The 27,484-nt window shown below is 38.6% G+C and overlaps 1 long non-coding RNA gene across 1 annotated transcript in view; it reads left to right on the top strand.

Moving 5' to 3' along the window:
* Positions 1 to 27,484, top strand: part of LOC103591224 — a 143,213-nt gene that overhangs the window by 56,726 nt on the left and 59,003 nt on the right. The window contains exon 2 of the long non-coding RNA XR_550557.1: positions 7,979 to 8,135. This is a non-coding gene — a long non-coding RNA (uncharacterized LOC103591224). The remainder of the gene's footprint in view (positions 1 to 7,978; positions 8,136 to 27,484) is intronic.

Below are 27,484 nucleotides of genomic sequence, written 5' to 3'. Positions count from 1 at the left end.
TTTTTGAAAAACTCGTTGTTGTTTGTACTTGAAAATGAAAAAGTCATTTCTTTAAAAATATTCTCTTGTCAATTTCATATCAATCACATCAATTTATCAATTTAAATATGGAAAAATTCACTATGTATTAAATCAGTGGTTCTTGGCTTCACATTAAAACCAGCTGGGGAGCCCCATCCAAGACCAATTAAATCAGAATCTCAGTTGTGGGCTTTGGGAATCTGGAGTTTTAATTTTTTAACAGCTTTATTGAGATGTAATTAACATACAGCAAGCTGCACATATTTAAAATGGACAATTTGATAAATTTTAACATATGTAAACACCTGTGAAACCATCACCATGATCAAGACAGTGTACATATCATCTGTGGTTTTAAAACCTGCTCAGGTGATTCCTAAGCCCAGCAGGGCTGAGAACTTCTGCAATAGAGTCTCGAACTCATGAGCTGGATAAGCATATACCCTATAGCTGTTCTTTCTGTCCAATCAGGCAGACTGCTCGTTGTTGAACCACAGATGTACAGCCAACGGTGAGGGCAAGGTAGTGATGGGAAAAGGTGGGAGCTAAGTGGGGACTTGTGCTGGCTCTGCTCTGAGCAGGCACCTGGCCTGAAATCCTCCCTGTTCAACTGATCATAAATCTGGATGAGGGAAATGGAACTTTATAGTAGAAAAGTGCTCCACCTATCAATTACATAACAATTTTACTGGCTGTTTTCCTACCAGTGCTAGGAAAATGGTGCTGCTTTAGAAGATATTTTAAAAAGTCAGCCAACTGGAACAACATTAGTGTCCAATTTTAGGGCATTGATTAAATTGATATGATTTCTTTATATGGTAGAATATTATGCAGACCCTAAAACTGATTTTGTAGAATATTTAATGAGTTGGGGAAATGTTCATTGTTAAGTGAGAACAGCAAATTGCTAAGTCAATGTGTGCTGAATGATACTGTTTCTATTTTGGAAAAAAGTGTACAGACACACATATACATAGGAAAAATAAAAGTCTTGGAAAACATACATCAAAACACTAACAATTATCATTTGTGGTGATGGGAGAAAATGTTTTATTTTATTTTAAAATTTTTTTCTGTACTTTTCATATTTTAAAAAATAAAAACACTTTTTAATCAGAAAAAAAATAAAAGTTATTGAAAACCAGCTACAAAAAATCCACTGAGTAAAAATAAAACCCGGTCTAAAACAATCCAGTCAAGATGATGGAAGAATATAAAAATCATTAGCATTCTAGCTTTGAACTAGCGTGCATTACCCAGTAGGCACTCAATAAATGTTTCTTGAGTGATCTGAATAAATGACTGGAGCTAAGCAAAATAAACAAACCCTGCTCAACTTGGAACTAGTTCAGTTGCTTTTCAGAGTCATCAAAGCAAATTTGTTTTGTTTGTTCTATTAAACTCAAATTTGAGGGTGCAAGGCATTTGTATTACTGTTGAAATGCATTGGCATTTCATTTCGTTTTGACTGACTCCAACTGTTTTTTAGTAAGAAAACTGGGCAATATGCAAATAAGCAGGTTTCAGCATATGGGCTGTCGTATTAGTTCTTGCCCATTTCAGAAAAGTTTCAATCTGAGGAGTGTTCTCTCCATCGTGGAAGAAGACATGAAATGAAATCGTTTACATTTTTTACGATGTGCAGGACATGCAGCTACAGCACAGTAGGAACTCCCTCACCCCTGCATGTGATCCTCATCCCCAGCCCTCTGCACTGGGCCTTGGCTCTGTTCACTACTTTTGCCGTCTTGCAGCTTTGTTCTCTCTCTCTGTCTCTCCTTATTGCATCTGTCCTCTCAGCCTGCAAATGTGCTCAGGTCTCCTCTGGCCTAACATCACTTCTCATCTCTGCTGCTTCCTAGAGTTCCCATTCTGTCTCTCCCTTTTCTTTCACTGCCAATGTCTCAATGACGTTGTCAGTATTTACTGCCTGATTCCAGCCGGAAGTACTTCCTCCCTCCTCTGGACTACACTGCCCTTTAGTTGTCCTTCACAGTATCGGAGTCAGTCACAGTCTTCAATTGTGGGGGCTAGGCCACGCATATTCCTGTCTTTGACACATTTCTCCCTCCAACTCTGAATTCCTATGAACACGGCAATGCCTATGGGGACTGATTTCTGGGACTTTAGGGCATCTCTTAATTCAAGAATATGGGAAGGTTTGCAGAGGCTCCTGCCTTTTTCCTGGAACACATTTCCCCTAAGTATCCTGTGTTTTTTGCATATCTCACGTATGAAGTTAACTTCCTTTCCAACCTTAACTAAAGTTTTATCTCATTTAGTGGTTTTCCGTCCTGCTTACAAAGTTTGTATCTGCTTATGTGTTTGCTTGTTCAATTATTGCAGCCATGCTGCAGCAGAGACAGACAGACCCGGGTTTAAATGCCCTCTCTGACATGGTCAAGCTCTCTGATTTTGGACTGTGTTACTAGACTCCTCTGTGCCTCAATGTGCCCACACGTGTTGCAATAATGTCCACCTTATGGGATAATTGTAAGCATCAGAAGAGGTATCGTCTGGGAAGCCCTTAGCCCCATGTCTGGGCATGAAAGTTACTCACTGAATGCTGGAGCCCTTCCTTTCTTCCTGGCTCCCACCTTTTATGCCTGAAAACATGTCCAGAACAAGGAGGACACACTGAAATATGAGCAGAGTGGCCAGTGGGTTTATGCCATCCAAACTGGTGTCCCAGCAAAATGCCAAACCACTGCACTTCAGGAGCCTCCTAGACATTCACTGGCAAATCACAAACCACAAATGTAAGGCCACAAATGCCAAGGTCTATCCTTCCTGTTTTGTTTGACCAGTGTGATCTGTCCAAGGAATGTGAAATAACAGAAAATATACATGGAGAGTATTAAAGCAGCAGATGGTATGCCTACGCTGTAGGCTCTCTGTGCTGCCAAGTCACTCACACATCCATAGCTATGGTGGAGGGGAAGGAGAAAAACCACATTTCCTTCTTTTCTTAGAATTGACATCTTTTTCTCATCTCTGATGCCAATGTCTTCTCACAGGATTTACAAGAGAAGAAAAGTCTCACTGTTCTGGAAATGCCAGAAAACGTTCCAAAACTTGCTTAGTGTTCCTCCTAGCAACAGATCCAACAACTTCCTCCACTTTTCTTCTGGTGGTTTTCATGGAGTTTATCACTTGCTGTCACCTACTAGCCATACAACCTTGCGCCATTAGTTCCGTTTCTGTGTCTCAGTTTTCTCATCTCTTAGATGGGGATACTAAAATTGCCTACCTCGTACAGTTATGAGGATCAAATATATGCCATCCAATTATGGTAGTACCCAGAACGGAGGGGAGCTTGTAGTTGTTTTATCTGTATATGGGCTGGCAGAAGTAATATAAACTAAGAATCACAAAACACCTGGAGTCCTGGCTTTGCCACTTACTGTGATGAGCATTGAGAAGTTTTTCCTACTGAAACTTATTTTTTTAACCTATACAATGCTAGAAAAACCCTTATTTTTCAGTATTAAATGAGATTATCTCTGTGAAAAATAAACTTCAAAATGCCATTGAACACAAAGGGGTATTATTATCTCTGATCTCTGTCCCAGAGTCTTGGTCATCTTGCATTTCTCATGGCTCCCAGGGCAGCGCATTCCCCTAGTGAGTCTACAACGGCAGTTATTGAATAAACAATTTAACAATTCAACACAGCTAAGAAGCAAGCCAAAATGGCCTCTGCATGGTCAACAGAGATGGCGTGAAATCCACACATACATCCATGCGCTTTCTTTACAAACTTGCCCCTCTGGCCTTCCCTCTGAAGCTGTCTAGTTTTACTTTCCTTAGAGACAGCTCTGGGAGGACCAGGAGCATCTAATTAGAGTGGTGAGAATAGGTTGGGTTGCTCCGGGCAGGCACACTGGCCACCTGAGAAGTGACAGCTTGACAACCATCATTACTGGAGACACAAACTAAGAAAAGCAGACATGAGAACTTTAAAAGCCCTTCAGCATGGAGCTTTTTACAATAAGGAGAGATCCTGTGAGGCTTACTAAAAGCTAAATTAGACAAAGCAGTTGAGGTCTTCTTCGGAGAACAAGTTCACGTTGGCAAGGGTATACCAGATGACTCAAAACGACAAGTACTGCCAATTTCCATAATTGTTTCAGGGAAGGTTGAAGTTAACTTGGCTCTGTTTTTGCAATATGTTTCTAAAATATAACTTGGTCTGCTGCACAGGTAATTAACTACAAAGTTCATGTTGCCAATTATCTCAGCTATGGTCTCATTTTCTCAATTGATGCTGAAACCTAATTCTTCTGGGTTTTAAAATCTCTAACTAGTAAATGTAAAACCTTTATCCAGCATTTAAATTGCTTGGTCATGTTGGTTTAGGTAGCTTTTATATCTTCAGGATGATTTTGTGATTAATTTGGAGTATTGGTGATTATTTTAAGTAATGACCTGGACACTAAATTATTTTTGTTAACAGTTTGGAGTTTGGGTTTTATCTCTTTTATATGACTATTTGCTCTGTGAAATAGTGTCTCATGCAGTATTTTTATTAATAGCATGAATGTCCTTTTAGATGGTGAGCTTGTCTAATTTGTAGATGATGTGAAGGTGAAAGGTGTAACAAATACTTTGTAAGGGCAGAACTGGGAAGTCAAAAGTTTTTGGCAGGATGGAATAATGGACCTAGTCAAAGAAGGTGAAATATTAATGGGGTGAAAATAAAGACCTACGGAAGGTAAGAGAGTTTTTTTTTTTTTTTTTTTTGTCTTTTTTTCCGTGTCCGGCAACGGATCGCAACCCTCAGTGTTGCCCCCGTACCGGACCGGGGACCAGCAACGGGACCGCAAGCCTCGGTGTCGCCCCCGCGCCTCGCTCAGCCAGTGAGCGGGAGCCGGTCCGTATGTGGGATCCGAACCCTCGGACGGGAGCGCCGCCGCACCTCCCAAGCGGCGCACTATCCAGTGCGCCACCGGGCCGGCCCGGTAAGAGAGATATTAATTGTCAGTCTGACATGCCACTTATAAGAATGGCTAGTAAATGAGGTGTTATAATCTTAGTCTGCCTGTACTGGGCACTGTGGGCTGTGGAGAAGAGAGGCTCACTCAGGACACTCTAGAGAGGAGGGACTTATGCACAGCACTCCTGTTTGGATCTGAAAAATAGGAAGTTGTCAAGTTCTGAAGGTAACCTCAGAGACTGACTCCTTCCTCTTATGGTCTCTCTTCTGCCTTTCTGCTTATCTCTGCATATTCAGTAGGTTCTCTTCTGACACCCAATATCTAAATCCAAATCACAGATAGAGCAGGTTTGATTGACTTGGCTTATTATCATCTCCTTTCTAGGGCACAGACCTTTGCACAAAGCTATCTCCAGGATCATCCACCACCTTCTGAGGTGCTCATGCCTGATCTAATCAGTGGCTTCCTCTGCTAAAACAACAGCTTATCCCTGTTTTTCTGAACAGCTGTGGCTGTGGTTGTGGAAGTTTACATTAGAATGTGAATTTGGGTATGGCTCCAAAGGCCAGAATTGGGACCAATGAGTGAAAACTACAGGAAGAGAGATTCACCTCCATGTAGAATTCCCTAACAATGGAATGGGTCATGGGCAGATAGATGGTTGGTTTCAGTGACGTTCCAGGCTCCTTCCACCTCCCAAAATTGTGTTTTTATTTTTATTAACACTCTTTTATTTCTTCTCAGAGGTGTCTAATGAAAATCATCTTTTCACATTGTTATTAAAATGAGCCATGGAGATAATTCTGATGCTATAATTAGGATATGCCTAAGGTGTCAAAAACAGTAATGCTTTTGCATTAGGCTCTTAAAATATATTTCATATGTGAAATATTTGTAAGTTAGATTTTATTACAGCCAATAACAATGCTATCCAAAGAAAGGAAATAATTTACATAATGTAAATGTAATTAAGTGGCAAACTGCAACACGGATAATTCTCTAAGATGATTGAAGATGTGTGTAAGAATGTTTGCTCATCATTCATTTTCCAAATGCATTGTAAATCATGTTTCAGAGATTTCTGTTAGGCTTTAAACTCATTTATTATGATGGACTGAGTCATTTAGGGCAGATTTTAGTGATGACTCTTTTGATGGTTATCTGAGCTGAAGTTCTCCAAAATACTGTAATTAAATCTCAACATCAAACTATACTAATTTGGAAGTGTGTAAGGGGAGAATAAAAATCATTTTATAAAATGTTAATCCTCTCTCAAACAACAGAAATTAGTTATTTACTCTGAGAAATGTGAAAGCACCAGGAAAGCCCTGGATGCTTCTCTTTCCCCTTTCCAATGTAAATTGAGGAGAAAATGACATAGACAGCAGGACGGAGTAGACTCGCCTCCAGCCTGCCTGGTGGCGTATTCCCTTGAGGGAGTACATGGTAAAAAGAGACACTACCTTTGTTAAAATTCTAGGTCTACCCATTTTTGAGTCAAGGCTCATCTTTCTTGGCCTCAATAAATTTATAAATTGGGCATGATTACAGTGCCTAAGTCAGAGAGTTCTTGCGAAGATTAAAGCACTCCTGGCACAGTGTCTAGCTCATATGAAATACTCAATAATTTAGCTACGAGGATTATTATTATCTTTATTAATCCTTAAGCGGCGGGAATCCTGAGGTTATGCCCTCCTCTGCCCAGAGAACCAAGAGCATCTTTAGTTCCTAATCAGCAGTGTGGCTCCGTGTCTTCTGATCATACCCCACCCAACGTGAAGCAGAGTTGTGTCATGATCTGGCTTTATCCTCCCCAGAAGACTGAACTCCATCCTGGTGTTGCTGCTGTGCTTGGGCCCTGCATAAATCACTACCTCTTGACCCTCAGTTCCCCACTCCTGAAAATTGGGGAACTATTTTATGGCGTTTTTATGTTTTGGATACTATTAATTTAAATAATATCTACTTTAAAACAAATGAGTTATCAGGGCCAAAAGTGTAGAGAAGACAGCACATTAGAGCTAGAGGTGTCATCAAGGAACAACTTCCCTGACTTTCTCTCTTATGAAGAAATACTGATGCTTGGGTGCCATCCGCCTGAGATTCTGAATTAAGTAGTCAGGGATTTATTTGGCCAGGAAAGGGCCCAGCTATCGGTAGTTTTTAAAAGCTTGTGCACTGGTGCTAATGTGCCCGCAGGGTTGAGAAGCTCTTACCAAGGTCATGCTGCTAGTAGTGTAGGCAGTTCTAGAACTCCCTGCATCTGCTCACCCCACTACAGACTGACCCCAAGTTCTGGTTGAACAGAGGCTTTCTGAACAGTCCTTTCTGTGACGTTACCCTGTTTCATAAAAGTGAGATATTAAATAAAAGCACTAGTCAGCGGGCTTCTGTTTAATTAAGGTATCATTCTGTGTGGTTCTACCTTAACCTTATGTTTTTTTCTTACAATGGTGTGTTGGGTACATTTATTCTCAGATGCCTTCTTTTCTCACCACCTTCAAAGCCACCTCTGAAAAGTAATTGCATTTCTGAGTTTCTCTCTGACATTGTCAACTTTGATCAAATACTTAGTTCTTCATTGTTTGTTCTTTTCAGTCTGTACTAGATTCTTCCTAGCCGCGGCCTGTGCGTTGTGATTTTAAAGCACGGTGTGTTCCCATGTTCCCATGAAGTATTAGAGTAGAATGAGGTCAAGTGCCTTTTTTTCTTTTTGATTTGTGTGCACAGTTGTTTCCTGCTATTTAGGACTAATTCAGACTTCTACATTGAAATGTAATTGGAATTACGTTACCTTCTTTCATTACCTGTTGCTATTAAATTGCTTAAATTTTCTTAGACATTGATGTCCCAAAGTACAATAATGCTTGGTTAAAATTAATCATGGAATTTGATATGTATTAAGAGTCCCCTGTCAGTTTTAGTAGGATAGTAGAATGAAATCTGTTTAATAGAATTAACTAACTCAAAACCATTTATATTGTTCTGGTTTTTTTTGTTTTTTTTTTTTTCCTTTTCAGGAATCTTTGTGATATTCTTCCTCAGCACCCTTTACCCTTGTTTGCTGAAGACTCTGACCAAAGCTGCTCTCAGCTGTTGGCATCATCCTGAGAAAAGGGACAGCTTCAGAAATCAGGGAAGCATTTTGGAAGCTCCTGGTCTGGTGATCTTTTGAAGGTGAGAATGAATTAGATCTCCCTGTGTCTCTAGAAGTCTAAATTAGCTGGTCTGTCTTTCAAAAACTACTACTTGGAAAAGAGTGAATAGGGGCACAGTTTATTGAAAATTCTGTATAAACAATTGACAGTTTTTTTCAGCAGAATTATTAGTAGTTATGAAGGAAATCAATTGGCTATTTTGACCAAACAGGAATTTCTTTGAAGCTAGAGTTCTGATCTATGAAGACCTATTTGAACACACACACACAATCAACAATTGTTTAAAAATCAACAATGTTTCTCTTCTAGAGAAATTTCTTAAGTATTTAGGGTCTGTATCAGCCTCAACATCTGCCTTACCCTGCCTTCTAGGATTGTTTTAAGGATCAAACAATATAACATATGAAAGCACTTTGTAAACCATGAAGTGCTATTTGCCTAAGTAAGAAAAACGATTACTACTATTCCCAGACATTTATAATCCTCCTGAATACCCTCCAATCTGTTTTCCCCTATAATTTCATTCATTTTCAGTTTCAGTTTGATAAATTTTGCTAGGTTCTCAAGAAGCAAAGGTGATAAGACTTTGCCTTCAAGGAATATCTGTCCAATGCTAGAGACAGGTGTAAATAGATAACGACCAGCTCCAGTATGATAAAAGTATGTTGAGGGTGCGTTAAGGAGTGGAACAGGCATCTAATGCAGCCTAGGACAGAGGACTGCGTGTGTAAAAGCAGGCTTCCTGGAGGAGGTGGCCCCTGGAATGACTCTTGAAAGATGAATAGGAGTTAGCCAAGTAAAGAGCAGGGGGACAGGAGTTGGGGAGGGCATTGCAGGAAAGAGCAGTGAGATAGGGGAGTGAAACCCATGGGTGACAGTAACAAGTTGTCAGGATTGTTGAACCATAATGTATGGTATTGAGGAGGTAGGGGGCAGGAGGCACTGAGGGAAGGAGGAAAGACTCATTTTGTAATAATCTGGGGAAGAGATAGGAGGGCTAGAATTTGGGTAAAAGCAGTGAGGAATAGAGAAAGAGAGAGACATTTGAAAGAGCTAGAATATGCTGGATTGGGTGACTGGACATGGGAAGTGGGAAAATGTCAGGACTTGGGATTCTCGGGTTTCTGACATGGGTGACTGAGAGCATGAGGATGCCTGAAGGTAATTTTTAGGAGGGAAGCTATTTATTCTTGGGGAGAAAAGGACTTCAAAGTACAGATGGGACATCTAGGTAGAATGTTCACCAGGCAGCTGGAAGTGTGTGGAGGCAAGGGAAGATTCAGGACTAGAAACATTGATTTGTGTATTAGAGGCAATGATCAAAAATCTTTTTTAAAATATAAATTTGATTTTTGACTTAGCCTTCAATATTACTCATTCGTATACTTAAGATACAATTTGCCACATGCTCAATTTCCCCTTTATTTTGGCATCATCTGCTGTTTCATTTGTATCTGTAGTTGTTGATCTTATTTTCTTGGCATAATACATTAGTATTTTTCCTAAAATTAAGGAGAGTTACAAGCCAGTGCCATTCTCCATTTTAATTCACGGTAGTTACAAAAATTATTTAAGAAAGGCGATTTGCTTTCCAAAGTATAGTTCCTTTTCTGTATTAATCTTTTTGTTATCAATTTCTCACCTTCATTTCTCTGCCCAGCATTTAAGCATTGCTTATGGAAGACTGAGCAGGGTCTTCCCTGCATTCTTCAGTGGGGTGGTGCCAGGGTCCCTCCCTGTGGTCTCCGCAGCATCCACCCGGGACGTGTCTAGGAGGTCTGTTGTAACAGAGGCTGCACTGTTTGAGAGCAAGTCCACCCAAGTTAGACTTTTGAAATTCATTACTCAGAGCCTTCTTTGAAAGAATGTCATGGGTAAAAATTTTAAATTCAAATAATACTTACAATAGAACTATTTTGAATGAATTCTATTTGATTACCGTGGTTTAATTAGCTGAATGAATTTTTTTCCTTAAGATCTGTTGGAAAATTACAAAATCTTCCCTTTTACTTTTTAAAGTCCACTTCACTACCATCTTTCCAGGAACTGATCAGCTAATCTATCACTTTCGTTTTCATACACAACAAAATTAATCTGAAACAAAATTAAGTAACTTACTTAACATGAACAGCTGGAACCAAAGATCTGGTCTCTTAAAACTCACTCTGCCCTCTCCACTTCATTTTTTCCTCTCATTCCAAATTTTCATTGAGCTGTGAAGTTATCTCTATGTTTTAAAATATGGAATTGAATTAAATAAATCAGTTCACAGTGATGACATTTGCTCTGGTTAATCACTGTAGATTCAATGAACAGATTTTGCTTTAGTACTTAAGGTGCTTATTATGGCTTTATTATTTTTAATTTTTATAATTTAAAATTTTTAACATGGATTTCTTGGGGGGCATCCTTTATTTCTCTATATTAGTTTTACCATGAAAATGAAGAAATGGAACAGAATGAAACTATTTGTGCTTAAATTCCAATTTTTTAAAAAGACACTCATCAATGATTTTAAAATCAACACTTTAAGCACAAGATATTTCTGATATGATCAATTACATTGCAATCTGCTGCAAATTTTATGTATAGAAAATGAATTCATAAAAATGCTGAGTTGGAGTAACTTAGAATGACAGCACATGCATGCCACTTGTAGGTGGTCTCAAAGACAATGAATTGTTCTCTGAAATTCACAGAATGGTCAGTCTTTGCTGTGAAACCAGTGGGCTGTAAATTATCAGGGTGTGTGTACAAAACATGATTCACTCGTCCCGAAAGCTGCCAGTAACAAATGGAGTTTCCACTCATTTATGTGGAGGGCACAGGGAATATTTCTTTCTGTTGCAGTCTTGCTCTTTGCCCCTGTATGTCTCTCTTTTTTCTCTCTCTGTCTCTGTTTCTCTTTCTCTGTCTCACTCCAAAACATGAGACCCTTGACAGTTTGTGTATATAAAACTGGCAGTGGAAATGACATGTTATGGATAAGAGTTGAGAGCTGTGGGGAGGTATTGTGTGGCAGGTGCTAAACGTTTGCCCTCTGCATTGCTTGGCTAAGTTGGGCAAACAACAGTATGAATAGAGATGAACAGATGTGGAAACTATTGCAACCGTGCACACAAAATGGTATGGTGGCTGCGAAAGGGCAGGTCAGCTTTCACCACTGTTGTTTGGCTTGGTGGTGGTGTCTTCCTAACTACCTTACTGTGGACAAAGGACAGAATGCAGCAGTGTTGGGTGGCTGCTTTCTGCTCACATTTCAAAATGAATATTGCAAGTGTCACTATGCAAACAAAGCAATGCATAGAGTTTATGTTAGTTTTGGAGTTGCCGCTGAAAAGAATTTAGGGTTTGAATTATCATTCAAGACTGCCCTTCTTCTACCCTGTGAGAGCACAGAATTCTGTAAGAGTAGGATTGTATGGGGAAAACTCCTATTGGAAAGTAGAAGCCATGGGTGAGCAGCCAGGGTGACACTTTGGATGGGCAGTCTTCCAACAGTCCCACATCATATTTGACAGTAAGATGTGTTACCCTATGCCCTTCTGTAGTGTGGGATTTTAAAAAGAAAGAGGAGAGGAAATGCTGAGCCACTAAATTTTGGTACAAATTCAATCCCACCATAGAGGTCACAGACTTCGCATCAGCAATTTGTGGGCCACTTTGGTGGAGGACAATGACAATGGATTTCTGATCAGATAATGTCCTGCTACATTTCAGTTTTCACTGTCCACTGCCTTTTGTTGTTTGGGTACTTTCAAAATTATTCTGGATTTAGGTTTATTATTAACTTTTGAACCCAGCTACTGCACTAATATCTTGCTAATCATGTTGAAATGAGAATGATGACAAGAGAATTTATTTTTGCATCAGTTAATAGAATAGTAAGGCAGCAAAATATGAATTAATGACTCTTCACATTTTCCAATAATATAAGCTGGATTCATTATCCCTTGGGGACCTATTTCAAATTCATGCCCTAATAAACCATTTTTACTAGTTGTTAACGTTCTAGCTTTTTTAAAGCTTCCACATAATGGATAAATAGATAACAACAAATAATTTTGATGTCAAACTTTAAAAACATTTTTGATTGTTCTCATTAAAAATGGAAAAATAAAACAGAACTTTGTCTTCACGATCAATAGCATAAGTATTTGTGCTACTTGTTTTAGGCAAGAACCATCCTGAGGCAATGATATCTTTTAAATGGTTTGAAATATAAAATCTATGGGGAAAGATTGAGGATTAAAGAATTATTGAGGATGCAGAGCTACTGACCAGATTTTATTCACCCAACATAAAGCCTTTCATTTAGAGGACATGTAGATTATTATTGATAGAACTATTCAGAAATGGCAATATCCACTTGGGTAATAATTATCGGTTTCCAATATCTCAAGTTATTCTCTCTTTCTGTTTCCCATCTTTGCTATCAGGGGTTTCATGTTTTATTTAGTGTGTATGTATCACACAGAGAATGTGAGGGAGACAGAACAGAGACAGGGACAGAGAGAGAAAAAGAGACAGAAAGAGAGAGAGACTGAAAGGGAAGAGATAGATATTCCTGAAGTCCTACACATAAATCAGTATTTAAATTTCTTTTCTACCCTCAATCTTATTTCTTTGATTTCTTTGGCATTAAAGCTGCATGATCTGTAACTGAAACCCATAAACAGGTACACAGAACTTTTTCCTAAGTTGGGGATCAGAAAACAGAGTCACTGTATGCTACAGGTCAAATGTGTCCCCTAAAAGTTCATGTATTGGAAACTTGATCTCCGCTGTAACAGTGTTAAGAGGGTGGGAAATCCTATAATGGCAGCTGAAAGGTGAATGGATTGATCCATTCATGGAGTAATGGGTTGGTGGTTTAATGGGTGGTCATGGGTATGGTTCTGAGGGCTTTATAAGGAGTGAGTGAGCAGGTTAGCTCTCTTGCTCAGCCCATTCTCATCATATGGTACCTTGTGTCACTGTGGAGAGTCACCACCAAGAACAAGGTCCTTAGCAGACATGTTCCCTGGACTTTGGACTTCTCAGCCTCCTAAACTATAAGAAATAATTTTCATTTATTTATAAATTACCCAGTTTCACGTATTCTATTACTGTAATAGAAAAGTGATGTGCCACCCAGATCTCTCACGCTGTCTGGACTGAGACACTTTCCCAAGCTTTTGGGAGTGTTGAGAGCTGATAGCTCATAGCTGGGTCCCTCCTTTTGGAGACTGTCCTCAGGCATTAGCTAAAGAGAGCTGCCTTACCCAAGGTTATACCACCTGCCCCAGGGCAGCAGGCATTCAATGACTGGTTGATTTGGGATACAAAGACCCTTGCCCCAATTCAGGACAATGTATAGGACCTGAAGGGTCGGCTGGAGCTTTTGTTGTGACAGCACTACAACCCGACTTCTTCGTCTGTGTTGTCCTGTGCTGTGCACTCCCCACAGGTGTTGAGCCCAGGAGCCCTCCCCAGTGAAATTTCTGCATGAAAACCCTCATCTCAGAGCCTGCTTCCAGGAATACCTGAGCTGCAGGAGTCATCCTACATGGACCATGCAGTGTGTGCGTGCATGAATGGGTGTGTGATTATGTATCTGCATAGCATTGTGATAAAAGAGTGGGTCTGGAATTATGATCAAGCTCTCTGACAGTCTAGCCCAGGCCCTTCCTGTAAAAAATGAAGATAATAATACCTACCTCTTAGAGTTGCTGCCGGGATTTGATAGCAATGTATTCAGTGCCTGGCACATAGGAAGCATTCATTACATTATAGCTGTTATTATAATTACCAGTAATTACTTACAAATAATCCTTAAATAGTGCACTAGTTCTGACCAGTTGGTTACAATACAGAATGTGTTTTAATCTCATTTTCATTACAATATTTACTTTAGTGGAGTATGGAGGTTAATAAAAGATACATCACCTGCAAATTTAAATAATTCTACTATAATGTTAGTACCCTTTTCTAAAGTATATGGAGTAATAGGGCAGAGTTTCAAAGTGAACTGAAAGGGAACCAGGGCTTCAAAGCCTCAAGTGATTAAAGAGAAGAAAAGGAAATTCTGTGAGTAAAAGTTAAAGGACCTGGAATTGTGTAAGATAACAAAATTGAGGCATAACGTTCCTTCTATCTTAATAGTAAGTGGAGATCTATTGGACAATTTTTGTCCGTGTTCACAGAGGATAGAACAAGAGAAAATGGACATGAATTAATGGAGCAAAATAGTTGGGTCAAGGCAACTCCTCTGCTCTTGACAATAAAATACTGGAAGCTGCTTATAGAATACACACTTCTAAAAATCTTCAAAAAAAAAAAAAAAAGACAACATTCAGTCCTGAGTCACTGAGATCCTCCCCAGAGAATTTAAGGAGAACTCTAAACTCTTATGATTTTGTGATTTCAGAAATGATGCTTCCTAGGAATTCAAACACATACATATTATTTTGCAAATGGAACAAAATAACTGCTATTATCCACATTAATTTTCTTTATAACTAAATTTCTTACAGAATCCTTATGTCCAAATTTGCCTTGTACGTGCTTTTCTGAAAATTTAACAAATATTTTTTCATTAAATAGGTGTTTTTATGTGCACTTAAAAATGTGCTAGATATTATTATCATAGTTCTCAATCTTACTGTATGCCATCTCTTTATATTCTATATAAAAGTCAGTGAAAGCCTGCCATCCTGGGCCATTTATTTGTACCCAATATAAACACTTTCATAACTCAGGTCTTGTGATGACATTGTTAAAATACTCACAAGTATGAAATCACTGTGATGGGCTTTGGAACAACAACAGGAAGTCTGGAACTTTGGAGAAGAGATTATCTTTCAATCAATTAATTGCTTAGAGTTAAGATTAAAGAATGGATATGGGACTGGGTTTTTAGACTAAATGCTCTTTTAAGACCTCTGCGTCAGAAGATAAGAGGAAGCCACTAAGAAATTTCTAAATTACTAGTAAGTATATTGGATTTTGCATTTTCTCCTTGGGATGCCTTTTCAAACAGCGATAGGCAGAGACAGTGTGATGCTGATGAAGAGCACTGGACAGGAAGCCAAATGCCTGGAACTGGTCCCATTTCAGCCACGGGTGATCTGTTCTGCCCATATAACACCAGGCCTGCATAGATTTCCTTTTCATTTCTAGTTCCTGCATCCTCTTGTAGATGTTTATCACATTGCAGTGACCTTCCTTCCAAAGAAACCCAGCAGATCAGAGGGTTCAACACCTAAAGAGTCAGCCTGGCAGCCCCCTTAACACCTTAACCCAAAACAGCTCTTCTTTCGTATTCTCTCTCTCTCTTTCTCTCTCTCTCTGCTCTCCACCTCTTTTAACATAGATAGAGGTTTTATTTAAGATTTCATTTGATTAACTGGGTCCACTGCTGGAAAAATAAGTTTTAAAGTTATTCTTACTCATTCCTGTGCCTTCAATATTCTCCCAAATACACTCCATTCAAATACCCAATTTCATTTCTTCTTTACTGCCAAGTTAAAATTCCTCAGATGGCTCTCTGTCCCATAAGGAGAAAAGCACACAACGCTTGCCCTGGCGTGCCGGGACTCCCAATTACCGAGCTAGCCTACCGCATCGGCTGAGTTAGCCTCAGTGTTCTAACATATATGATTATCTTGATCTGGGTATCACATATGGTGCCTGACACTGTGCCTGTGGTCACAGATGACTAATTCATTTGAGGTGCCTCTTTGTGATTTTGCTCGGTATTGGCCTTGCCCTTCTCCTAAGCTACCTAAACCATTCTCTTCCTTTTGAGAACATCTCAAAACACATGCTTCCCCACAAACCCTTCCTTGATTACTCTAACCCACATTGTTCTGTCCTGTCTCTGAAATTATCTTATGTGGCTGGGCTTTAATGCTAGTCTACATTCACACTTACCCAGTTGGCAATGGCGTTATGTCAATGGTGGGTGCACCGAGTGTTATGGATGCCCCTAGGGAGCGCCAGAGGGCACTACAGCAGTCACAGTGACTTCTGCCCCCCTAAGGAAATACAAGGACTTGAATCACCTCACAATGTAAATTTTCAGTGTAATATATGCATTCAGACAGGAAGGTCAATGTATTTTGGAAATAAATTTCGGCAACATGGATGGAAATAACAGTGATCTGTTTCTCATATCACCTTAAGTAGCAACACATTGGAGTGCAACGCACTTGCTTAAGATTGGATGATAGGTTCAAGCCTAGTTCAGCCTCTCACTTTGGGTCCTTTAGCAAGTCATCTATCCTTTATGATCTTTTTAATAATGGTGATAATACTGCGATTCTTTGTACTTTGCGCTCCACAAAGCACTTTGGCATGTTGCTTAATTTCAGCTTCACAACAACCCATGAGGTAACTAGGGCAAGCTAGTATCCATCAAACAAGAAGCTAGTATCCGTCCCTGAGCTCAGGGGACATGCCCCCAATTCCCAATGTGATAAACCAACAGCAGGTGCCAAAACGCAAATATTCTGGCTTCTATTTCAGTGTTACACACTCATGTTACTAAATATGTGGTCTACAGACCAGCAGCCTGATCATCACCTGGAGCTTGTTCAAAATGCAAAATCTCGGGTCCTGCCCTAGACCTGCTAAATCAGAATCTTCATTTTAACAAGATGTCAGGGACTCCTAGCTACTTTAAAGTTGAAGTGCTGTAGTCTAAGGACAGTGTAAGTCTCTGAAGTACAAACATGAAAGGTTTTTAATTTTTATTCCTATCACTGCCTTCAAATCTCCTCTGTCAAATCTCCTTTCCTTTGAAGAGATCTCTAGCAGATCTGACAGATTTTTTCTTTCACGTTTTACAAAGTTTGAATACAGTCTTGTCCATTTTTGAAATTTCAGACTCATCTGGAAATAAAAGCTTTCCTTAGCCTGTGTCCTTCAATGGTTTTTTCTTTTTTCTTTTTTTTTTTTCCTTTTCATCAGTCTGTTCTCAAACCAAATGCACCACTTCCAAGCCCTGATTCTAAGAGGTGTATCATCATGATGGTCTTTTTTCAGAATAAGAAATTCAGTTGCTCCACTCAGACCTCAATGAAACTCAGAGGTGAAAACCAAACACACAAGCCCCAACATGAAACAACAAAGAAATGTTAGTCCTTATTTACTATATTTCACCAGGTTATTGGCCCAAGGATGATATATGGTTGTCTTTGGCATAAACCAAAGTTGGTGAAGTATGAGACTGTATTTCATTAAAAAGAAATATTTTTAAAGCTCTGTTCTTAATTTTTATTTAAATTTCTCAATCTTCTTTAGCTAGGAAGCCAAGAGTTAGATCTATTCACCATGAGCCAAACGACTGCCCTTAGATGTTCAAGATGGAGCTCTATTCAAGTCCGCAGGGGTTGTGTTCATTAGCATTCCTAGGGGTTGTGTATCACGATGTCCCCGCTGTATAGTATATCAAACATCTACCTCCTTGTCTTCATCCCAGAAATGAAAGTTTCATTTTGGTTCTCCTGCTGCCTTCTCCATGTCTTGTTTGTTTTCACTGTAATGTGACAAGAAAAGCCAGCTTTTGTCTTTATTTGTGGTTAGCAATCTTCATGAATATTCATTAGCAGGTTCCTTTTCCAGCTACTATTTTGTAATTTGTTATTTTTAAATGAAATCTAAAGTGGAAAAATAACTCCCAATTCTCATTTTAATGTACTTGGGTTGTTCATCTTGATCTTGAAGTTCCTGAGCTAGACACAAGTGACTTTTGAAGGCTGATTTCCTAGGCTACGTCATTCTGAGAAGGCACAGGCTGTGTGTGTGTGTGTCTGTGTGTGTGTGTGTGTCTGTGTGTGTATGTCTGTGTCTGTTTGTGGCTTGTGGCTCAGTGGGTGGGTAGATGGGATGGAAGTGGAATGAATGTTTCCAGAGCATCTTCAGGGACATTGTGCTAGTAGTCACTATATCCACTGTCTCAATTTATTGACAGCACTGCAAGAAAAGTATAATTATGTCCATCTTACAAGCTGGGATTTGTGTACAATTCACATGCTAGTAAATGAAGGAAGGACAGCAGATGATAAGAGATGTCATTGAAAAGTGGGTGTTCCACAGTGCTCTTCTGATGGTTTTGTAGAAATCAATAGCAGATAATTTGAGGGTAATTACCTTTACAGAGTTAATTTTTTTTAATTTTGATATATTCAGTTGTTAAGAAAAATGTTATTAAACCTGGGCTGCTCAGAGTGGAGCCTGCCATTCCTGCCCTTGCTTAAACTTGAGGCTCTGCACTAGTACTTAGATGCCATGGGACTGACCCAGCATCTCTATGGATTGCCTTCTATTTAGCATTTTTCTGACTGGATAATACTACCAAACTCTACCATTATCTGCTTCTAAAGAGATTTTTTAAAAACATCTTTCAAAAAACTTCTGCTTTCCAGAAATGCATTCCTTCCTCCTCCTCTGGAAAGCAAAACAGATGCAGCTCTTAAGTAACCATGGGGTTCAGCATCGCACAGTGAGCAGTTCCCACGCAGCCCTTCACAGCCTCCCAGGCTTTCTCCAGTGTCAGCGGAACCTCGCACTCTCATTTTAGTATGTTGGCCTCCACTTGCTGGTCAGGCAGCTGATCTCTTTTATTGTGAATCTGTTTCTTAATTGTTGCATAGAATTCCCTGTGTGTGTCCCCTTATTTAGCTTGGTGACTATACACACAGGAGCCCTGGGTAACTTTCTGCTTGGCATAGGGGTGGGATCGCCCTGATGCCACATAAATAGTTCAAAACAAATGTTACGACCAGCCCAAAGCAAGTCTTTACCAGTCTCTTAAAGAAAATTTTCTGAAATTTAGAACAGTATTAGCCTTTGGATACAAAGTGAAGGCGCTTTTTTGGAACTCAGTAACACTTATCATTGTCTTTTATCTTTCAGGCAGGATGTAATTAGACTTCCTATGCAATTTACCGCATGATTTAGGATATGCAATCTTTAAAAAAGCTAAGGCCAAGAGTATTTTTAAATAGGATTGATTTTTCCCCCCGAGTATAAAAGTAATATATGTTCATTGCAGACAATTTGGAAAATGAAGAAAATATAAAGAAAATAAAAGTGACACAGGCAAAATGACTCACTTTTTGATGTTTATTTCTCTTTACACTGACACACATATATAGATATATGCATGCATTTAACTTTTTGCAGAACAGTTTTAATGACATTAGTCCTTGGAGTATTAATTTTTCTCCTTTTCAATTCTTTCTTTTTATTTTTAAAATGGAGTATTACGTACATACAAAAGAAAGGGAGAATAACCTAGTACTCAGGAGCATTTGTTATGGAGACAGATTGCCTGGATTCTGGTCTTAGATCTGCCATTTGCTATTCCAGAACTTTGAGCAAGTTATTTAATCTTTCTGTGCCTAAATTCCCCATATACAAGATGGGGATAAAATAGTATATAATTCATAGGGTTATTGTTAGAATTTTATAGTGAATCATCAGCTATTTTCTTTAAAAAATGAGTATAACATATATGTAAGGCAGAAAGAATTAAAACAAACACAACCAACATAGGGAATATTATTTTGTTTGTGTTTTTTCTTGATCACACTCCCTTCCCTTCCTTCTATAGTTATACTCCTCCTAAATCATTGTTGAGCTTTACATATTTTTGAGCCTCATCTAATTAATGTCATACTAATTTTTACTTAACATTATGTTTGTAAGATTTATTCAAGGTGATTTTTTCAATGCTAACAGCATTCCATTTTATGTACATATCACAATTTTATATCCCTTTGGGTTGTTTGTAAATTTCATGTGATTACAACACATGCTTCTATGAACATTCTTGTACATGTCTCTTGGAGCGCATGGGCAAAGTTTGTTGTATTGTTCTCTTGCTTTTTTTTTTAAAGAGTCTAATTGCAGTGTAGTTGTGTATGTGCATCTTCAACTTTACTAGGTAATGGTGAATTATTTTTCAAAATGATTCTACTGGTGTACATATACTTAAGCCAAGAGTGTATAAGAGATGAAAATTCTGTAGGCAACTTAACTTTTGCTGTGTATGAATATGTCTTTTCTCTTTGAATTTTTAAGATATTATCTTTTCTTCAGAGGTCTATAGTTTTAATATGTATGTCTAGGTGTGTATTTCTTACTATTCATACGCCTTGGAATATATTGTGGTTTTTATATGAATGAATTCATGTCTTTCATCAAATCTGGAAAAATCTCAGCCATTACTTCTTTGAACATTGCCTCCCCTTCAATCTTCCCCTTTGAAACTCCAACTAGACTTAACTAGACCTTCTTGTTTTATTTTTTATGTCTTACCCTCTCTTTTGTATTTCCTTCTGCTTGTGCTATAATATGGGTCAATTGTTCAACTCTGCTTTTTAAAATAATACTGTCTTCAGCTATGTATACAATGTTTATCTTATATATGATTTTTTAAAACTTTTTTGTAAAGTGAAATCATTTCATTTGTTTATTTATTTTGGTGGCTGGCTGGTATGGGGATCTGAGCCCATGACCTTGGTGTTACCAGTACCACGCTCTCCCAAGTGAGATAACAGCTAGCCCATTTTATGTTTTATTTGCAGAAGTTTCGTTATTATGTAAATCTCCTGGTCACTTTGATAATATCTTATATTTTGTGGTTTTTAAACATTTTTTAATTGTGGCAAAATACATATAAGATGAAATTTACCATCTTAAAATCATTTTTAAGTGTACAGTTCTGTTGTGCTAAGTACATTCACCTTGTTGTGCGAACAATTTCCAGAACTCTTTATCTTACAAAAGTGAAGTGCTATACCCATTAAACAACTCCTTCTTCCCTTCAGCCCCTGACGTCATTCTACTTTCTGTCTGATTTTGACTACTCTAGGTACCTCATATAAATAGCATCATACAGTATTTGTCTTTTTGTGACTGGCTTATTTCACTTAGCATGATGAAGGTTTATCCACGTTGAAGTATGTGTCAGAATTTCCTTCCCTTTAAATCCAAATAATATTCTACCATATGTTCCTTTGTGATTTTGATTACTGTATTTATTTTTTTAAACCATTTCAGAGGTAGTAATTTTACATTAGTATCTGATAATTATAACATCTGAAGTTTAGGGCTTCTGGATCTGTTGTTGTTCTACTGAATTTTCTCAATGGTAGCTTATTCCCCTAGGGGGTTGGAAATATTATTTATGAGGTTATAATAGATTGGACTTATGGGAATCATGAGAGCTGTCTGGAGGATTTTAAGTTGCTCTGTCTGGAGTCAGGGACACTACCAATCTAGACAAACTTTAGCCTTTCAGGCTTAATGTCAGAATTTCAGAATCAGCTACACCTCACAAGCAGCCTCAGGCATTTATTCCCGAGGAAAGTCTGATTTTGTTTGCTGGTTTTAGCTATTTTTTTTCTCTCTTTCTCCTTTGTTCATTCTTTTCTGTAAACTCCTTCCAAATATTTCCTATCCCTTCTTCTTCGTTCCTTCTGCATCTTTCCTTCTTTTTATTCACCACCTGCCCTGACTGTTTGAGATTTTCTCTTTGCCTCTGGAATTCTGAAACTTCACAGGATTATATTTCTGGGAGTCTGTTTACCTGTGTGTAGATGTTTAATTCTGCTTCTTATTTGTTCTGTTTCCTGAACCTGGGAGTTTGTTTATTACCTCTATTCTGAAAAATTCTTAGGCAGTATTTTTTCACATATTGTTTCTCCCACATCCTCACTATTATCTCTTTCTAAAGTTCCTATTAAATATTAGTTCCTTATTTGTATCCTTCATACCTCTTAGCCTTTTTTTGCACATATTTTCCTTTTGTTTTTTTGTCTCCGTTGTCTAATGATTTCTTCAACTTCATGTTCTAGTTCTCCAATTCACTATTTTACCTGTGTTTTACTAGCTACTTGACGTGTCCAATAAATTATTTCATTTAAATCATTATATTTTTGTTTTCAGGAAGTTCTATTTGCTTCTTTTTCAAATCATTTTTATAGTCACATATTCTTTGCTTATGTATTCAATTCCTTCTGTCATCCTTATCTGTGGGAATTCTGTAAGGTCTGGTTTGAGGGGGCATTCCTCCATAGAGGATTTAGGTTTGTTTCTAAGGGAAACAGGGCTGCTTTAAATTAATTTATTAGTTAGATTTGCAGGGGGAGGGTCATGTAGAGAATACAAATCTGGACCTAAAATCCAAAAGGAGGAGTGGCTTTTGTTTACAGATTGTCAAGGAGACTTTTTTATCCTTCAGTCAATATCAAAGTCAAGAGGGACAGTTTCTTTGCCATCTCCCTTTGTAGAGTGAGCTATTTTCCTGCTTCACCAAGGTTGTAGCCCCTGAGGAACCAAGCTTCAGGTAGTTGCCTCCATCCTGACTTCTCCCCTGATGCAAGCCCAGACCTTTTCTTCTGATACTTCCTCCCTACCTCCCACCTTCCAGAGCTATTAAAACTCAAAACTCCAGGTTATGAGTGATAGAAAAGATACCTTAAAGTAACTACTGATTTCAGTTGAGGCTTAACCTTTTTGGATTAGTGTTTCACTTTACTGTGATCTACTATTTCCCTTTTATTTAGTTATAGCTCAGCTGTTCCATGTCTTTTATCCTCGGATTACTACACTTTCTGAAATGTTTATTCCATTTTCTTAATTTGATCTTTCCTGTTCTTAACTGGTCCTATCCATTCTCAATTTAATAATTTCCCAAAGGAAATTTAACGTTCTCACTGAAGATATTTATAGCTGAGTTTGTTGACACTTGTCTCTGACATCTTTTAATTATTCTTTTCATATGTCTTTCTATTCACAAGACTGTAAGCCAGGTTCCCAAGTGTGAAATTGCTACAGGTATCTGAGATTCATTTTGTTTGCTAAGTGGCTTTTTTTTTTTCCTGGCTTTGAATTTCCCGATGATCAAATTTTCTGTTTTAGAATATGATATGCAGGTATGTTGGCAGTCTATATATTCCATTCACTTTCTACTAATGTTGTTCTATTAACTGTCTCCTTTCAGTGCCACTGATAGTGCTAGTGAGATAGTCCACAATCTTTCACTTGTGAGATTCTCTAGTCACATTATTTTGGAAAGAGTTGCTCAAGCTGGCTGGTTAGCTCAATTGATTAAAGCGTCGTATTGGTAACACCAAGATCAAGGGTTCAGATCCCCTCACCAGCCAGCTGCCAAAAAAAAAAAAAAAAAAGGAGTTGCTCAATGGTAGCTTTTATGTAATTATTGACTTTTGCTAGTGTTTAAGACAGATTACAGAAAGCACTTGGGATGGTCTTCTTACCAGCTTCCCATAATTGACTTTGTCTAACATGCCTCCTTAACTGGGCCTTAACTGGGGAGAGAGGTAGGGAAGGAAAGTAGGAAAAGAGAATAGTGCAGGCATTCCCAGCATGGTTTACATATGTTCATCGGTAGACTCAGGCTGCCAGAGGTTTTAAAGTATCAAGAGAACAGGTATCGCAACTCTCCAGCAGTAACTCCTTACATTCATCCTTCTCAAGAGAGCAGCAAGTACCAGCCCACACTAGTCCTGCACACAACAGGATGACTGCGGGACCAGACTTGAACATGGGCAGGAGCCAGGTTACCTCAGAGAGCAGAAAGCAGGAGCAACAGGTGTTATCCCGCAGCAGGAACAATTTGGTCAGGGTGATAATGATCGAACGGATGAGCCCCAGCCATTTCAGTCTCTTAGGCATTCTGCTCAGAATTTGAATCCCAGGCAGGCGTTTAGTTGATCAAACTGTGGTCACATGGCTGCCCCATGGCTGGAAGGTCAGGGAACTGGATTCTGAGTCCCTTCAGATTGTATCCAAAGTTGAAGTTACTCCCAGAAAGAAATTTGTGTTGTGCTTCGAAACAAGACATGGGTCTTAGGCAACCAAACACCAACAGATATTCATCTCAGGTTAACTGTGGATCACTGGAGTATCTGAGGCAGTAGCAGTTTAATATCAAAACTGGACCAGACGTCTATGATACATCTGGTTAATACAGTCATGTCTAAATAATCCTGGGGTTTATAAGTAATTTCTCAGATGTGTCCAGGTATGTTTTCTCCTCCTCTTATAATTCTTTTGCCCTTAAAATCCATCTCAGTTTACATTATTTCCTTTAGAAGAGATTGGGCAGATGACATTCTTTAAAAGCCACATGTTTGCGTATATCAAATGCAATAGAAAAATTTATTTGGAGGACAGTGGAATAAAGAATCTATTAAGTGTAATGATATTTGTAGGATTAACAAATTTCAATATTCTTGCTTTGACTGTGTATCAGATCAACATAGGACTCAAGATAGGCTATAGTTAGATTAGCAAGTTTGAAATATCTCCAGAGAGAGCTTTTATATCTGTCCCACGATTTATCTCTTGTGCTTTTTTTCTTTCTGTAGGAAGTTCTTATATTAGAATAAAGTGGTGCCTTAATGAGTATCTTCAAGACTGATTCTTTTCTTTCTGGGCTTATCCTGGCTGGTTTTAAATCCTCAGAGGTCACACAACAAGGACATGTGCTAACATTAACAGTAGACCTTTCTCTTAGATTCATCAAATGGAAGAATGATGGAAGAATGTCTTGATTCTCAGAAGTTGTAACAAATTTTCTCTTGAACAGCTTTAAAAATTAGTATTAATGATTTTGGAAGAGAGAACAGTGCTTTAGGTATAGAGTCATTCATTTATTCATTCAACAGTGAGATGCTGAGCACCTTCTGTGTGTCATGTGCTGTGTTGGACAATGTAGTCACTGCCCTCAAGTAGCTCACAGTCTACCAGGAGAAAATAGGCACATACGCAGCTATGTGTTCTGTTAATGAGGGCCTCCACCGTCAAAATCAGAGGACTTGTTTTATCTATACTGAAAATGAGCTAACCTTACCAAAATAGGCAGTCTGGGCTGTGTGGCAGGCTTCCTGCTTTCTAGCTTTCTGATACTTTGTATTACAGATAACTACATTTAATTTCTGACATCTATACCACCTCCATGCACTGACTCTTAATATATATTTTATATCTGAAGCTGAAGAATTTTTATTCTTAGTAATCAGTAAGGAACAAAACAAGAAGATATCTCCTGCCTGAGTACTGCTGAGCAGAAAACTTATTTGTGCTCTCTCTAGAGCCCACAGACACCTGCTTTGAGCTCTCCCTGACCGTTGAATATGACCTTACACATGCCCACACTATGCTCTGAGTTCTGCTTCTGTTATGGCATCTATTTTGTCACGTGCCATCTTTTTGCTTATGGACTTAAGCATTTGGAGCAAGGGATTTGTTTCATCTGTGCAACCCCCACGTTTAGCAAAACATTCTATACATAGCTTAATAAATGTTCGTTGACTTGAAATCTAACTTGAGAGTTTGGAGTCATCGTCCTTCTACATATGCTTATTATCTACCCTAATTTGAGCAAACTCAGATAAAAATAAGCCTCATTATGAACACTCTGGAAGCAGAACATTGATTACAATATCCAGGTAGTGTCTCCTCAGGTTTCACTACATTAAACACTCAGGTGCTTTGGTTGGGATTTCATGAGATGATAATTCAGTCATTGAAATGATACGTTATACCAAACTATTTGCAAAAAACCTGGAGTGTACATGGTAGATTTCAGTCAGTTATCAGTTGCTCCTCATCAAGCTCTAGTGATAACTTTCAATGAGTGTGACTGAGTCTTATTCAGAATAGATGCTGCTCCAGATCCTACGTGTCCCACTTTGGCTTATTCCACTGGGGTGCTTTCTTCTAGATTCAGAGCCCTAATTACTAGTCATTGAGACTTCTTACTCTTAACCTGTGCACTTTCCAAGAATTGCCTTCAAGTACTAAGTATTGGATTATGTTAGTAAGAGGTTTTCCTTTTCTCTAATAGGTATGGCAAGATACTGGCTCCCTGCTTTACTTGAAAGTGCCTATATGGAGCAGTTCTGTCTCTGTGGTCTGGGTGTTTTGTTTCTTAATTTGGTTGGGTGGCTGTGTTTCTTTCTGCTGGCATCACGGTTCTTATGCACTCTTTATTGATGGGAAGGACATTTTAAAACATGTTCGGCAAAAGGAATTATCTCAAAATCTGACCTCAACATGTATTCTCCTTTTAGAATAAGTGTGGTTGCCATGGCACTTCCCATGGAACATCATTAAGCATTCCCCACCCCCACAATGATTTAGGAAATTATCAATCAACTCAAGTCCAAAAGCATGTGGCCCACCCACTTACCTCCCAGTAATAACCACTGGCTTTAGAGTTCATGGGTCTTGTCCTCATGTGATCACCTGGGGTGATCTGTGATGCCTGTGGGTGAGGTGGCTCCTTTGCCAGCCTAAGGCAGGAGATGCTGGGACAACACCAGCATGCTGACAACCACAACTGATTTTTGTTTGTCGATTTAAACTGTGCTGGCTTCCATGCTTTAGCATTAGCCCGTCACGGAGGAGCAGCTGCTCCTCATGGCGTAGACCTGGATCTGAAAGGCAAAGGAAGAGGCAGCTGCAGCTCCCCGTGTCCTCTGAATGCGGCTAGAGCCCAGAAGAGGTTCTCTTCACACCAATGTCTTTGTGCCTCTTTTTGAAGCAGCCTTTTTACACTTAAAAATACATGTATATTTTATTGTGGTAAGAACACTTAATAAGATCTACTTCTTAACAAAATTTTAAGTGTACAATATAGTATTGTTGACTATAAGAACAATGTTGTACAGCAGATCTCTAGATCTTATTCATCTTTCGTAATTGAAACTTTATGTCCATTGATTAGTAGCTCCCCATTTCCCCCATCCCATCCCCTGGCAACCATCATTCCACTCTTTGATTCTATGAATTTGATTATTTTAGATACCTCTTATAAGTGGAATCATGCAGAATTTGTCTTTCTGTGACTCGCTTATTTTACTGAGTGTAACGTCTTCAAGGTTCATCCATGTAGTAACATATTGCAGGACTTCCTTCCTTTTCAAAGCCAAGTAGTATTCTATTTTATGTGTATGCCACATTTTCTTTATTTACTTGTCTGTTGATGGACATTTAGGTTGTTTCCACATCTTAGCTACTGTGAATAGTATTGCAGTGAACATGGAAGTGCTAATATTACTTTCAGATCCTGATTTCAATCCTTTTGGATGAATACACAGAAGTGGGATTGCTGGATCATGTGGTAGGTCTAGTTTTAATTATTTTGAGGAATCTCCATACTGCTTTCCATAGTACCTGCAGCATTTTGCAATCCCACCCATAGTGGCCAAGTGTTCCCATTTCTCCACATCCTCACCAACTCTTGTCTATTGTTTGTTTGTAATAGCCATTCTAACAGGTATGAGGTGACATCTCATTCTAGTTTTTTTTTTTTTTTTTTTTTTTTTTTTTCCTTTTTTGAGACCG

Source organism: Galeopterus variegatus, unplaced genomic scaffold, assembly GCF_000696425.1.
Source record: "Galeopterus variegatus unplaced genomic scaffold, G_variegatus-3.0.2 Scaffold946, whole genome shotgun sequence".
NCBI lineage: Eukaryota > Metazoa > Chordata > Mammalia > Dermoptera > Cynocephalidae > Galeopterus > Galeopterus variegatus.
This window is presented reverse-complemented; position numbering and strand designations above follow the sequence as displayed.